General features: G+C 49.9%; 1 protein-coding gene across 5 annotated transcripts in view; it reads right to left on the bottom strand.

Annotated features, from left to right (window-relative positions):
- Positions 1 to 16,484, bottom strand: part of PCM1 (pericentriolar material 1) — a 2,166,942-nt gene that overhangs the window by 912,918 nt on the left and 1,237,540 nt on the right. The window lies entirely within an intron of this gene.

Genomic DNA, 16,484 nt, shown 5'->3' on the forward strand with positions numbered 1-16,484 from the left:
CATCAGAGGAAAAAGAAAAAAAAAACGGCAAGAAAGAAAGGAATTGGATGCATATACACGTGAGGGCCCATGGGAGGTCGGACCACCCATACATGAGGGAGATAATTCAAAGGGGAATCTTGAAAACAGTATGGGGGGTGGGTCAAGCAGAGGGAGGAGAAGACCCCGGATCCGAGTCAGATTCAATGGAGGACATAAATAAACGAAACTGCAGCCATATATCCCTGGGCCTGGAATGAGTGGGCTGTTGTGTCGCCCAGACCTCCTCCGTGTCAGAGGCCCACGTCACTGCCCTAAGCCATTGTGCGTGGGTAGGGGTGTAAGGCCGAAGCCAACAAAGCAGAATTGTGCGCACAGCAAGTAGCATGCACAGGCCAGCAAGTTTTCTGGAGTCACGGTGGAGGTCGGGGAAGTCGTGAAACAAACATGTCATTGGGGATAAGAGGATGTGGGAATCAAGGATAGAGGACATAGTAGAGCATACCGAGGTCCAGAATTGGGCAAGTCGGGGGCAAGACCACAGCATGTGAAGATAGTCTGCATTCTCGCACGCGCATCTGGGGCATCCAGGGGGGGAGTCGTTTGAAATGCGATGTAGTCTGGCCGGAGTGTAGTGGTATCTATGGAGTACCTTGAATTGAATTAATTTGAATCGGGAGTTGAAAGAGACATCCCGGGTGCGTGAGCACATGTGGGCCCAGCGTTCGTCAGTCACATCGAGTCCAAGGTCGATCTCCCAATAGTGCCGGAGTTTAGAGAATGTGGGGGGCGACCTAGTTTGGAGAAGAGTGTATAATCTCGAGATTTTGCCCCTCAGGGGGACGGGAGAGGTTAATTCAGCAATTGCAGGTTCGTCAGGAGGTAACGCCGGGAAGCATGTGTACTTGTGTTTGAGTACCCTACGGAGTGAAGAATATTGAAGCCAGACAGAAGGTCTCTGTCTGAGAGAAGCCGGAAGGTCAGGCCACTCAATGAAAATGCCTTGATCAAAGAGGTCACGGAGTAGTTCATACCCGGCGTCGGCCCAGCAACGAACCACGGAGGGAGGGACCCGTGGGACCTCAGGGTAAAAATTCCAGATCGGAAGATTGCCATGAAAGGGGTGAGTAACACCTAGTATCCGCCATAATCTGGACAAGGCCAGCGATGTGCATGTCGCAGGGTCCATGGAGCCCGGTACCATTGGGATGGGTGAGATCACAAGAGATCGAATGTCGCGGTCGCTGACTGACAGTCTCTCCAGCCTAACATGAGGAGGGGAGTCTGGGGTAGCGAACCAATGCGCAGTGTGTTGGAGTTGTGCAGCCAACCAGTACCTAAAGAAGTCTGGTGCACCGAATCCACCAGTTTCCATCGGAGCAGAAAGCGTCTCAAGTTTTAGGCGGACAGCACCAGAATGCCAAAGGAATGAGTTCAGGGTGCGAGACAACGTCTGGAAGTAGTCTGTTCCCGGCCACTGAGGGATGTTGGCAAACTTATACAGTAGCTGTGGAAGTACCACCATCTTCAGAACTCCTATCCTACCCGCCAATGAGATCGGAAGTTTATCCCAGCCCTGTATTTTAACTGCAAGGTTCACTAGATATGACTGGTAGTTTTCCTGCAGGACCCGTTCGGTATGCCTGGACACCACCACGCCCAAGTAAGTGAACTCAGATTGGGCCCATGCGAATCCCATGGTGTCAGGAGGCGGAAGAGTACTAGGAGTGAGCGGGAAGAGGGTTGATTTGGAGCAGTTTACCGTGAGACCAGAGATACGACCAAATAGGGCAACATCTTCCAGTATAGGGGCCAGGTTAGTCTCAGGGGAACGGATATAAAGGAGGGCGTCATCAGCATACAGAGAGACTATATCTGAGGAGCCAGCTGTGCGCAGGCCCCTATGGGAATGGTTCTGGCGCAGCATGTCGGCGAACGGCTCCATCGCTAAAGCAAAGATTAAGGGCGAAAGGGGACAACCCTGTCTAGTGCCCCTGGCAACGTGGAAAAGAGGGGAACAGCGGCCCTCGGTGCGGACTCTGGCCACTGGATCGGAGTAGAGTAGTTTTATCCAAGACACAAATGTGGGGCCGAATTTGCACCTGTCAAGTACCCGCCACAGGTAGTTCCATGAGACCGAGTCAAAGGCCTTTTGCATATCTAGGGCCGCGGTCACCGCATGTACATCAGGGCTTACTCTACTTATAATGCTAAATAGACGTCTCAAGTTCAAGGAGGTGGAACGGTTCGGGATAAAACCCGACTGGTCTGGGTGAATGATGTGTGGCATGAGGGGGATAAGCCGCAGAGCGAGTGCCTTAGCATATATCTTGACATCACAGTTAATCAATGAAAGCGGGCGGTAAGAGCCGCATTGGGTAGAGGGTTTGTTGGGTTTGAGCAGGACTGTGATAGTAGCTTCACGGAGTGAGGGGGGGAACCGACCTATCTCCACAGACTCCTCCCAGAGTGCCGTCAGATGGGGGAGCAGGAGCGATTTAAAGCGTTTATAGAACTCGATGGGTATACCATCCGAGCCTGGGGATTTGCCTGAAGCCAGGGAGTCCATGGCCTCCGAGAACTCCTGAGGGGTGAGCGAGCTCTCGAGGGCTCCAATAGTGGCGGGAGAGAGGGCCGAGAGGGGAAGTTTGTCAAGGTAAGCATCAATTTCGGCCGTAGTGGCAACGTCGGAGTGAGCGTACAGGGATTGATAAAAGGAGAGGAATTCAGCATTGACCTCTCCAGAGGAAGTGGCCAGTGACCCATCCGGTCTCTCAATCCCGGGAATGGATGTGGGGCCGAATTCTCGGCGAAGCAGTCTAGCCAAGAGCCGGCTGGGGCGCTCACCCTCTCCGTATCTTCTTGCCTGACCGGGGCTGTCCAGGAACTTCAGCTCGCGGTCAGCGAGCGAGCGAAAGGTGTCTAGCTCTGTGCCAATTAACGCAAGGATTTCCGGATTCGGGTCCGAGGTGTACTGGGCTTCCAGCCTAGATAGTGTGGCCTCACTCACAGCGATTTCCCTCCGGATAGTTTTAAGGATACCGTTCTCCTTGGAGAGGGCGATGCCTCTGATATAGACTTTGAAGGCCTCCCATAGTATGGCTTGCGAGGAAACTGAGTCAGTGTTGATCCTGAAGAACTCCTCAATTGCCGACTCCACCTCCGAGCAAAAGACCGGGTCGAGGAGAGAGAGGGGGTTCATCCTCCAGTACCTGGCCCGATCCCGATCGAGGCCCCAGCACAGAGTGACAGTCACCGGGGAGTGGTCCGATAGGGTCCTAGGGAGAATCGCCATATTAGTCACGGTCTTAAGTAGGTCGCCAGATAACAACCACCTATCAATCCGGGAGAAGGAATCGTGAACCGAGGAGTAAAAAGAATAGGAGCGGGAGTCTGGGTATAGGAACCTCCAGGCATCAAACAAGGATAGACGAGGAAGTGAGGAGAGTGCGGTGTATGCTGCTCTGGAGAGTTGACTAGGTCTGGAACCGGATCTATCGAGATCCACATCAAATATCGTATTGAAGTCACCTCCCCAGAGTATCGGGATCAGGGGGAAACCTGCTAGGAGATTTATGAGATCAGTATAAAAGTCGGGATCGTCAATGTTAGGGCCATATATATTGAGCAATACAATCTCTCTATTTTGTAGAACACCATGGAGAAGAACGTACCTGCCCTGGGGGTCGATTCTGGTAGTAGTGGGGACAAATCTAAGGCTCCTATGAATGAGGGTCATGACCCCGCGGCTCTGGGTGGAGTATGTAGTGAAGTACCTCTGTGGGCCCCATGATCTTGCGAACTTGTCACAAAGCTCCGTGCGTGCATGCGTTTCCTGAAGGAACAGGACTTTAGCCCGGTGTCGTTCGGCCTGAAGTTGTAACAACCTCATCTTTTTGTGGTTTCCCAACCCCCTTACATTCCAACTCATGAACGTCAAAGGATCCTCACCAATCCCTCCACCAGTAGCCATCGAAAAACACGGGTGTATGAAAGTATGCACCCCATGGTCGTCTCCCAGTGCGCGCAAATCTGTATTGCCACTGGGGGCATAGTAATTCGTACTCAACCTTCCCTGTGAACACCAAGCTTTTTTTAACATAAAACCCCATTCCCCCCTCCCCCTCCCACATTCCTCCCCCAAACGGAGGGATGACCACCCTATACCCTAACAGGAAAAACAAAAACAGTGGCATCAACGCCTGGGGGGCCTGTGAAGTGGCCTGGCGGCGATGCTCCGAACCGTGAGGCAGTGAACGGATAGCTGTATATGCCCGTTATTAGTATCCATATCCCTCTAAAGGAGGTCCCGCGAGGGCGGGGGCAGTTATGGCAAACACAATGTAAATCAATCTGTCGGGGAAAGCCGACTACGTAGCATAAACAATGTGCAGAAGACATCATAGGCAAAAGAAACACAACAAGAAAGCAACTGGCTTAATTAGGTGCAGTCAAGTGTTCTCGTCGGGACACCATAGGACAATGACAAAGTGCTGATGGGCCGAAACAGTGCCGAAGTAGGATAGAGAGGTATCCGCTGATCGAATGTTCTAAAACAATAGTGTGCCAGTGATAGTGTTCGCTAGCAGATTGTTTCAACCAGGAAAGCGTTCGTCTATGAACCTAGAGGCTTCCTCAGGCAACGTAAAAAAATAAACACGACTGGCGTGTTCAACACGTAGCTTAGCGGGATACAGCATAGAGTATTTCACCTGGAGGTCGCGTAATCTCTTCTTCACTGCAAGGAAGGTCCTGCGCTCCCGTTGTACTGCTATCGAAAAGTCCGGATAAAGATGGATCCTAGCACCACCTAGGAGGAGATCTCCCTTGGCCCTCGCCGCCCTGAGGAGAGTGTCTCGATCTCGAAAGTTTAAAAGCCTAGCAATTATCGGGCGTGGAGGCGCTCCAGGTTTTGGTTTCGCCGTGAGAGAGCGGTGGGCCCTCTCGATCGCAAACTGCGGGGAGAGTTTCGGGGAATCGAGGAGTTGAAGCAGCATACTCTCCACATAGTCCTCCATAGGTCCTTGCAGACCATCCTCCGGAACCCCGACAATGCGGAGGTTGTTGCGTCTCGAGCGAGACTCTAGGTCTTCATTTTTCTTCTCCACTTCGGCAACTCGGGTGGATAGCGTAGACACCTCTGCGCGGAGAGAACCCAGGCCGTCCTCGGCAGTGCTCACCCGCTCCTCAATCTCGGTCACTCGACCATCGGTTCTCTCCATGTGCGCCTTGATGGAGGATATCGTGCCATTAATATCGTCGAGCTTACTGTGTATAGTGGTAAACCCTTCGCGGATAAACTCCAACATTTTCTGGGAGTCGGGTGGTTCCGGGGTGAGTGAGGCGTCTTGTGTAGATGTCTCCCCTCCAAGGGGGGTCGGGGGTTTAGCGAACATGTTGATGGAGGATTGCTTCTTGCCGGTCCGTGTCGACATGTCGCCGATGCAGGGGTAGGCCCAGGCCGCGCCGAGCAACGGGTGTATCAGCCCGTGCGAGATCAAGGTGGCCGGCGGGAAGAATTCGGCTGGAAAACCGCGTTACGGTTGTAAGGGGGCCACCCTGTGCGTAGTCGATGGGACTCGGTATAGGTCGTTGAAGGTCGGATAGTAAACAGCACACCGCCCTGGATGGGGCAGTGGAGCGGAACGCTCAGGAGTCCGGAGAGGGAGCCGCACGCCGAGCGCGGGGCGCCCCTCCCCCACACAGTAGGCCGCACGCCGCGGGGCTCAAGTAAAGGGTCCTGGAGCCGATTATGGGGACCAGCAGGCACGCAGCCCCGCCCAGCACGCAGAGGTCCGAAACTCCGCAATGGAGAAGGTCCGGAGATCGAAACTCGCTCAGTAGATTCCCCGTCCGGTTAATGACCCACGCCGGGGACCAGCTTCGCGTTATGCCGGGGCAAACAGGAGATTTTCAGCGAGAGGTTGCCGCGCGGGACGGAGCGATGAATCAGGCGGCCATCTTGCGTCGAGCGCAACAGCGCCCCCCCAACAATTCCTGTTTTGAATGTCTATCCAATAAGAGAAAAAGACCAGGTGAGGTGGATTGTCCCTCTTGGCATAAGCGGGAAAGACAGAGGGACGGATTTTCCCCCTGGGCACCCAGAGAAGACTAGCGGACAAGGATTGCCCCCGGCAAACTAATATCCTCATGAGGAGCTCCAAGAAGGGTAGTTCTAGGGAGTGAGGGCCGAACACAAACATTGACCCTTATCCGATAGAAGGGGCAGGAGATTTGGGGCTTAGTGGGCCCATTGTGTAAAAATACCTGTATCAATAAAGATAACATTGGTAAAGATGGCATCCCTGAGCCTGGATTGTTTGTCGCACCCTTCACATTGTATTGTAACCATGTAGACTATTTTCCTCAACCACTTCTCCAGTGGGAGTAATACCATCTACTTTTTAAACCACAGGAATGTGATGTAAAAGCTTCTTGTGCCTTTCTCTCAATATGGAGACATGTGTACCAGAATCCAACTGTACTATTAGCCAATCACTAGTTTTTTTTAGTCACTGGTATTATCCTGCGAGTCTGGTTTAGTTCTTTTGCCATTGTCCACTCTCAAAGCTGCAGTTTGCTTCCTTTCACCTTTCTTCTCCTCCCTCTTGGCAGGCTTCTTCTCTCCCTTGGGTGGCTAACCCAGTTTCTTCCCTTTCTGTGAAGGAGAAGGATAGTCTCCATTTCTTTATCTTTGGATTTACTTAAGCCCTTCCCTATCCCTTAACTGATAGCTTTCTGCCTGGGGCTTGTACTGTCCCTTTACAGAGACTGTTCTACTATGAAAGGTCTCCCTCTCCTACGGGGGGCATACAGGAAACACGTGTCCATCCCTTTCTACCTATAGCTGAGAAGGCATTTCTGCCTAGTTCTTGTCTGGTACCAACAGTGCTAGTAGGTGGTGCCCTTCTAGTGTGCTTCCTCTCACTAAATTCTTTCTTTATCCCCTTCCCGGGGCGTCTACACACAGGTTATCTTTACCTAGGGACCTGTAAGTAGCTGTCACAATTTGCCCAAACAGGAGTTTATTTTCCTGTTCACTGAGCAACATCATGAGGCATCTGAAGACTTCTAGACGCACAGATTCATTTTTTATTAGTGGCTTAAGTACTCCCTCTACCATGGGGTAATTGCCCCCAGCTATTGCCAGTCCTAAACTCATTGATGCTTCTGCTCCATGGAAGCTCAGCATCTCTCGCAGAATGTAGGTTAGTGCTGTAATTGAAGGAGTCCCTATTAAATGTAGGTATAACCAACTATACACTGAAACCCAGCTATCACAGTGTCCCATGGGTGGATTACAAACTGTTGGCATTCTGATTGCTAAAGCCCTCTGCTGGGGGGTGCCTTGAGGGTAGGCTGCCTCAATTTAGCAGAAAACTATCTAGGTATTCCCTCCTGCCTTGTGGGGCAGGTGCCCGATAAGGCTTTGAGGGTCTGCAATGGAAGGTTTCCTTCCTCCCCTGCCATTACCGGTCTAGGTGTTGCGTTTGAACCCCCAAAGCTCTGTACTCTGCAGCAGGAACACGGACAGTGTCAACGTGTCTCCTCAGGAGTTTATAGTGTTCCCTGCTATAAGGGTCATTTTCCTACCTATTTGAGTGGAACCACAGGATGTGGTCCAAGGTCAAGCCTTCCAGAGCAAAGGGCCATGTCTAGCTATGGTAGTCGTATATGTCAAACCCACTTGTAACCAGTTCTGGTGGTCTACCTGCTGCAAGGCTAACTCAGGATACCTATAGGGTGTATACTGTATTTGGTCTAGATGCCTTCTGATGTATAGGGTTTTAAACCAGTCCGCTGGCCTCACTTCAGGCGTCTTCATATATGTAAACAGGGTTCCCCCTACCAATCTTCCAGGCACAGCGATTGCCACTGCAAAGTTGGTGTTAACCTCTCCAACACGCCTTTCATTTAACCATCTGGGTACTGCTTGGCGGCAATCTACATGTATAGGGACATCAACATGTGATTTAGCAATTCTCCTATCTCTAGGCTTGAAAGCTATCAAGAGTATTTGCTTAAAAAGACACCCTGCTCGTTACTAGAGTGTTTTAAGATCTTTATATTTATTCTTTGTATCACCAGGCCTGTAGCAATCCCCTTAGCTCATCTTAAGTAGTTAGGTAGGGAGAATATGGGAATAGTTTCTTACCTGTAACTCCATTTCTCCAGCATTGGTATCTTTCATGGATTCACATGCTTTGAATATTCCCCGTCGTCAGGCTGGGAATCCCCGGTACATTATATAGACCCTTTCCCGTAGGAAAACTTTTTCGACGCTTATGCGTCCTATCCACCTCGTTTTGTATCATGCGTGCCCGTGCCGTCAGGACGTCATGATATAAATACAGGCCCCGCCCCCGCGCTCCCTCAGATTTCGGCCCCCAAAGTAGTGGGGGAACCGGTTTGCATGATCAGGGGAGGCAGGTGGGCGCATGTGAATCCATGAAAGATACCAATGCTGGAGAAATGGAGTTACAGGTAAGAAACTATTCCCTTCTCCAGCATTGGATCTTTCATGGATTCACATGCTTTGAATAGATTACATAGCAGTACTACCCCCAAGAGGAGGTGTGCATGCAAACCCCTATACATTCTTCGCAAAAGGCCGTTCCCTAAGATTATGTATACATCAGTAATAGTTTACATAGGGAAAAAACGGACCACATACAGTCATAAATTCCACAGGATGCCACCCCGCAGCCGGGGCTTACCTTACTGGAATAGGTGTCGAAGCACCGCCTGTCCCATCCGGGTGTCTTCGGCATGTTGCTGCGACAGGCAGTAATGGCGGGTAAAGGTGTGTGTAGTCGCCCAGGTAGCCGCCATGCAGATGTCCCCTAGAGGGACTCCGGCCCACAGTGCCGTCGACGATGCCGCTGCTCTAGTTGAATGAGCTCTTGGCCGTCGTAGAAGAGGCTTCCCTGCCTTGGAATGGCAGTACGAGATGGTAGATGACACCCATCTTGAAAGTCCTTGCTTTGAAATGGCTTTTCCTCTAGCACCCAACCCATAGGCCACAAACAGCTGTCTCGTTTCTCTGAACGGTTGCGTACGATGAAGATAAAACTTGAGAGCCCTTTTTACATCCAATGTGTGTAGCATGCGCTCCGCTCCCGAGCATGGCTCCGGAAAAAAACGTAGGCAACACGATAGAAGAGTGTTTATGAAACACCGAAGGAGCTTTTGGTATGAACTGTGGGTTAGTGGCTAGGACTACCTTGGTCTTGAAAAATCGTAAGTATGGTGGGTCCACCATTAGAGCCTGAACTTCTGAGATACGTCGGGCTGAAGTGATGGCCACCAGGAAGGCCAATTTCCACGACAGAAACTTCAGAGACGATGATGACATTGGCTCAAACGGAGGTTTCATAAGAGACGTTAAGATCAGATTGAGGCTCCACTCCGGTGGAAATTTCTTCTCTGGAGGGAAACTCCGAAAGAGGCCTTTAAGGAAGTGCTTAATCAGGCGGTCGCTGAACAATGGTGCCGAGTGCCGTCGACGAGTAAACCTGGAAATGGCTGCTAGGTGTACTTTTATTGACGACACCGACAGGCCCATTTGAGCTAATAACAGCAAGTATGGAAGGAGCTGTTCCGGCCTAATCGATTGCGGGGCCAAACCTGGTTGATCCTCACACCATTGACAGAACCTTTTCCATTTGTACGCGTATGAGGCGTTTGTGGAAGGTGCTCTTGCCGCTTGCAGGATACGTCGACAGTCCTCCGGAATCGTTAGCCGACCAAATTCGGCGAAGTCAGGAGCCAGGCCGTCAACTTGAGGCTGTCCGGGTCGTGATGCCAAACGACACCCTCCTGTCGAGACAGAAGGTCGGGGGTCTTCTGGAATCTCATCGGTTCCGCCGCCGCTAAGTGTAGTAGGTCTGAAAACCACACTTGTCTGGCCCAGTATGGGGCCACCAGAATTACCCGACATGGGTACCTGAGGATCCATTGCAACGTCCTCCTGACAAGGGGAAAAGGAGGAAATGCGTACAGGAATTTGTTCGTCCATGGGAATGAGAACGCATCCCCCAGTGAGCCCTGCTGAGGCCATCTGCTTGCGTACTGATGGCATTTCTTGTTGTTCTTCGTTGCAAACAGGTCTATGGAAGGGTGTCCCCATTCCTTGAATACTTGTTGAAGTTGTTGGTCGTTCAGCACCCATTCGTGAACTTCGTTCATTTCTCTGCTGAGGGCATCGGCTTCCACGTTTTTCACTCCTGGTAGGTGAAATGCTAAGATTTGTATGTTGTGTTGAAGGGCCCAATGCCAGATTTTCTGTGCCTCTGTCGATAGGGACCTGGAACGTGTCCCTCCTTGTTTCCTCAAGTAGAACATCGTAGTGGTGTTGTCCGTCATGACACGCACCACCGAGTCCCTCAGTTGCGGAAGAAAAGACTTCAGAGCCCATCGCACTGCTCTCAGTTCTAGCAGGTTGATATGCAGGGAGGACTCCTGCAAAGACCACTGGCCTTGTACCTGTAACATATCCAGATGAGCTCCCCATCCGCTCAGCGATGCATCCGTCACCACCGTCTTTTGGAACTCTGGTTCCAGTAGAGGCATCCCTCTCGTTAGGTGAGTAGACACTTTCCACCAGCCGAGTGCTTGAACTAGTTGTTCGTCGACGACCAGTCTGTCGGACCAGCGACCTCTGCTCTGTGCCCAACGGTCCGCTAGAAATTCCTGGCAAGGCCTCATAAACAGACGGCAGTTGTTTATTAACGGAATGCAGGACGACATGGTCCCTAGCAGGGACATGTACTTGCGCACAGAGACTCTGGTACCGCCGCTCCATTCCGACGCCTTGTTTTGAAGTTTCTGAATTCTTTCGCTGGATGGTTTCACCAGGCTTGTGTGCGTATGAAACTCCGCTCCTAGAAAGACCAAGGTCCTCGAAGGCTCTACTGAGGACTTGTCGAAGTTTATTGCGAAGCCCAGTTCCTGTAAGATGGACATTGTGGCTCGTAGACTGTCTCGTGTTTGTTCCTTGGATGACCCTCTGATTAGCCAGTCGTCTAGATATGGATAGACATGATGACCATCCTTCCTTAAATGGGCCGCTATAGGGGCCAAGCACTTGGTGAACGTCCTGGGGGAGGACTTGAGCCCGAACGGGAGGACCTTGAACTGAAAATGCTTTCTCCCGACGACGAATCTTAAATATCTCCTGTGTCGTGGGCGTATTGGGATGTGAAAATAAGCATCCTGAAGGTCTAGTGAAGAGAGATAGTCCATGGGTTGCACCGATCTGATAACCTCTTGGAGTTTTAGCATTTTGAATTTTTGGCTCTTTAGCCACTTGTTGAGTACCCTCAGGTCGAGAATGGGCCTCCATTTGCCGTTTGGCTTTTTGACAACAAAGAACCTGGAATAAACTCCTTGGCCTTCCTGTGCCACAGGAACTCTCTCTACCGCCCCTTTTCGCAACATAAGCTCCGCCTCTTGTCGTAGGATTTGGAGGTGGGGCTGTGTCGAGAATAAAGGAGGAAGACGCGGAGGCTTGTCTTTGAATTGCAGCGCATGACCCATGCGAATCGTGTCTAGGACCCATCGATCTTTGGTGATGCATTTCCATCGGTCGAAGTGATGAGAGACTCGACCCCCCAGGACGTTCCGAAGGCCGTCATTGGTTGCTGGTTTGCTTGTTCTTCGTTGACGATGGACCTGAGCCTCGCCGCCTGGAGGCTTGATAGTCCCTGCTTCCACGTGCCGACTGGGACGCTCGTCTGAACCCTTGTGAAGAGTACGAGGGCCTGTTAAATCCACGGTCCCTCGAGGCTCCAAAGCGGGAGTTTCCAGAAGCACCTCTGAAAGGGCGAAAAGAGCGAAAATTTCTACCCGTTTGAAGGGCGCCGAGGGACCTAGCAGTATCCGTGTCTTCTTTCATCCCTTTCAGCGCTTCATCAACCTTTTCGCCAAACAGGTGCTCCCCTTCGCATGGCATGTCCAGGACTTTGTACTGTACTTCAGGACGGAAAGTAGTACATTTGAGCCACGCTTGTCGACGAAGCACTACTCCATGGTTGATTTGTTTGAAACCAGACTCTGCTAGGTCCACTGCGATATTAATAGCGTGGTTCGAGGCCTCCTCGCCGTCCCGCACCAGTAACATAGCTGCTTTTCGGTGTTCGTCTGGCAGGTGTTCTAGGATAGGGGCTAATTTGTGCCACATTTCCCTATCATATCGTGACACGATCGCTAAGGAATTGGCTGCTCTTACTGTCGTCGCTCCGACCGAGAGCACCTTCTTTCCAAATGCGTCCTGCCTCCTAGCCTCGCTTTCCGGTGGCGTTGAACATTTTTGCTGGACCCTGGCCTTCCTAGCTGCTGCCGCCGACACCACCGAGTCAGACAAAGGCTGTGATGTTAGACATTTTGGAGTGGACTCCGGAGCTTTAAACTTTTTCTCGATCCGTCCCTTTATGGCTGGTTCCGAGAACGGATGGCGCATCGTTTTGAGACCTTCTTGCCACACGTGGTCAAGGATTGGGATGGCAAATACCGATTTTCTCCTTTGACCCATATGGTCAAAAAGGAAACAGTCTTTCCTCTGCTCCTCAGGAATCAAGCCGAATTCGGAACACGCTTTCCCCATCATTGCATGGAAGGCTCCCACATCATCAGGGGGAGATGGCTGTGTCTGGCTCCTCGTAGACTCCAATTCTACATCCGAATTCCATGTCGGGTCCCTCGACGGTGACAGGGAGATGTCTGACCCAGAGTCATCATGTATAGAGTCGGACTCCGACAACTCACCCTCCTTCTGAGCTCGAGGACGATCTTTTACCGCCTGGGGAGCCGATGGGTGATTCGTCGACGAGCGAGCCGTACAAGTTTGCTCGTCGACGGAAGGTACAGACAGAAGTGACGATGACGTCCCAGGTTGAGGGAACTGGGTATCCAGCCGCTGTAGTAGCTTCTGAAGAGTATTAAGCACATCCAGAGACAAAACTGTCTGGGGGTTCAGCAACGTGGATGATATAGGTACCATACCCCCGCTCGCACTCGTCGCCGTCGTCGTCGACGTGGAAGGCCGTAAGCCTAAATCCAATGGCTGCAGAACCATGTCACCTTCCCCTTCCGCCGAGCAGGCCGTGTCTGGCTGCAGTAAGACCTCAGGGGGGATCGGGTCATAGACCTCAGGCAGCCAAGCCATAGACTGAGTTTCCGTCGACGAAGGAATCCCAACCGCTGCTGTTTGAACGGTAATAGGCATCGTCAATGACACCGAGGTCGACGAGGAAGTCGTCGTCGTCGAGCCTTTAGACTTCGTTGTCGATTTTGATGCCGACTTCCCGGCTGAAGCTTCTCGACTCACGGAAGACCTGGGACGGTCCCCTGAGGAGGATTTAGACAGCGCCAGCCTCTCCGTCTTAGATGATGAGGAGGAGGAGGGCTTTTTATGAGATGAGGAGGATCCAGCATGTTTCCCCTTATGCTTGTCCTCAGGGCGAATTTCTGCTGGCCGCACCTTCTTCGATGGAGGCTCCGACTTGCTCCTGGAGGCCGTGGAGCCAACTTCCGAAGCCGGGTAGGCACCCACTCCGTCATTAAGCCAGTCGACCAGCCTTCTTTTACGGTCCTTAAGGGTTTTTTGGGAGAAACCCTGGCATATCTCACATGTATCCGCCGTGTGGTGCGGGTGGAGACAGTAGATACAGTCCATGTGGCCGTCTCCTTCATAAACCTTTTTGAGGCCACAGGTTGCACATGGGCGAAATAACGCCTTTCCAGACATAATTCTCCAGGTTTGAACTTCGCTTACGCGAAACAGACAAAAAAAAACAATCTAGTTATCACTAGTAGTAACACGAAGATCCCACTGCTTTGAAAGACGGTTGAAATCTGAGGGAGCGCGGGGGCGGGGCCTGTATTTATATCATGACGTCCTGACGGCACGGGCACGCATGATACAAAACGAGGTGGATAGGACGCATAAGCGTCGAAAAAGTTTTCCTACGGGAAAGGGTCTATATAATGTACCGGGGATTCCCAGCCTGACGACGGGGAATATTCAAAGCATGTGAATCCATGAAAGATCCAATGCTGGAGAATTAAGGATTGTTTAAGCTGTCATGTCCCATCTAGGGAGCCAAAATGACTTGAATTTGATCAACTCTACCTCAGAGCCTTTCCTCCATCTCCCGGGGAGTGCCTTAGGCCCCCCACTAAGAGATGTGGTAAGAATAGAGGTAGAGAAAAGCATATACCTTAGACTGTGCATCAGAAGAGAGTAAGCAAGAGCCCCCTGCAGTTGGTAGATACTCGGACCCATCTACAAAGGACTGATTTAGTAATGTCACATTTTATTTATAGTCCACTGCTGAAACCTTCTACCTACCCTTTTCTTATTAAAACATTCACCATATGCAGTTATGACAATATACGGTACTTCCAACAGATGCCCCCCACTTCTGAACTGAACACTTAAGGAATGCTCTTACACTCTCCTGTATAGTGTAATTCGTTTTATTATGAGAAATAAATAATAAAGAAACATTGCTAACAGTATTGTAACTACACGCAACACATTTTAATATCTTGAACTTTATAAATGAATACGCAGCTATCATCATCATTGCCTCTATGTCTACCCAAGACCAGTCAACTATTTCAGAATCATACAAGTCACTTCAAAAGTATTGGACTACCTCATTAATTCTCACTAAACCTCTCCTCTATCCCAATGTGATATTAAAGAGGAGTAAAACAGGCCCTCATACCTACTGTCCTCAGAGGGTAGGAAGATTAGAGTTTGAGACATGATACCTGGAACATTGTGGTCTGCACATTCCAAGCATAATCCCAAAAAAATTGAAACCCAATTGGAAAAACCACCTATCAAAATCACCAGGGTCTCTTAGCAAAAGGCAGCTAAAATAGGTAAAAATGCCATAAAAAGATTGTGTCAATTGGAATTGACCATGGTGGAAACAGCCAATTATGAATAAAATATGTCCAGAGTTGGTGAGCTGATTGCCAAAGGAATTATTCTTTATGTAGCGGAGTCATAAATAGTAGTTCCTCTCAAAAACTAACATTCGAGTTTCAAAAACACGAAAATGCAAGTTCAGGTGCTTCAAAATACAGGCCAACAAAAGGAGGGATCATCCCCTCTCCCTTCGCCAAAGCTTCCAGTATGCAATCGGGGTCCTCCAGCCACTGGTCTACCTCATCAAGCTCCATAAACGGCTCTCCCTGTGTGAGCATGCCCCCACCAGAAGTCTGCTTTTTATAGCATTGGAGTGTTGTTTACATAAACCTGGAGGCCAACTCCTCCTCTCAGCAAGTTGTTAAAGGCCAGCTGCCAAATCTCTTAAAGCTCACACACACACAGAAAGGGTGTTTCCCATAAAAGGCATTTCCTGATCAGAGAAGGCAGGAAGGCCAAAGAATAATATGTCAAAAGAGCAAGTGAACAAAGATTAGTAGCGTGGCCATCTTAAAAAGGTGCTGGTCAACTTTAGTAGCCATTTGTGGTAAATCGAAAAAAATGCACGAGTCAAATGTTCTAAAAACTAAAAATAGCACTGCTGCCACCAGTTTGTCTTAGGTACATTGTAAAAATAACCAAAAATACATTATATACAAAGATTGAATGATACAAATTATCGCAACTGTACTTCACTCTAAGGCGATGTGTGTAATTGTAACAATACAAGAAATTCACAAAGAGAAACCGTCTCACAGTACTGATTGTCTTAGGGACTAATCAGTTTCCCCAACAAGAATGAGCCAGTAGTCCGGGTAAAGCAAAAGGCTTTATTTAACCTCCAAGAAGCAAGCACAGGGTTCAAAACAAAGAAAAAGAATCCCATAGAACTCTATGTGAGGAAAACAGCAAAAAGAAAACCTTTCCCAACACATACGAGACCGCCCATCTTGGACACATCATGCAACAGCAGGTTACAAAAAACAAAAGAGAAAGGGATACAAAGTAGGCCTGTGTGGAGTGCAAAACAAGACATTTCACAAATGGGAACAGAATACAGCTGCCCTGATGGCCATAGGGACTGATCAGTGCCCCCAAAATAGATGAGCTGAGCAAGTTAAGTAAAGCAAAAATGCTTTACTTTTCATCAAAGATAAAAACAACAGCAATAAGTTATGGGGTTCCATAGATGTCTATGATGGGAAAGCAGCAAAAAGAAAATCTTTCCAAACAGCCACCAAAAAGAAGTCAGTGTTCCAGAAAAATAAAAGGGAAAAAAGCAAAAGACTGATGAGCCTTAAAGCACAGTCCTCGGGCCCTAGAATCTCCAAGAATAGGAACTCTGTCTTCGACTATTTTAAACTGGAATCCATTCAAACAGAGAAGCCTTTTTCGGGCTCTGCAAAGAGCTCATGTAAGCAGAAGGGCCCTTTTGGCCATCCATTGTGGCCGAAAGGGAAAGACAAACATAATGGCCACGGTGTAGGATTTTACAAAAGCGTAATGGCACAAGGGCTACCATGTACGGCATTTGGAAACGCACCAATTTTAAAAGGCTATAACG

Source organism: Ambystoma mexicanum, chromosome 6q, assembly GCF_040938575.1.
Source record: "Ambystoma mexicanum isolate Mex_15411 chromosome 6q, UKY_AmexF1_1, whole genome shotgun sequence".
Taxonomy (NCBI): domain Eukaryota; kingdom Metazoa; phylum Chordata; class Amphibia; order Caudata; family Ambystomatidae; genus Ambystoma; species Ambystoma mexicanum.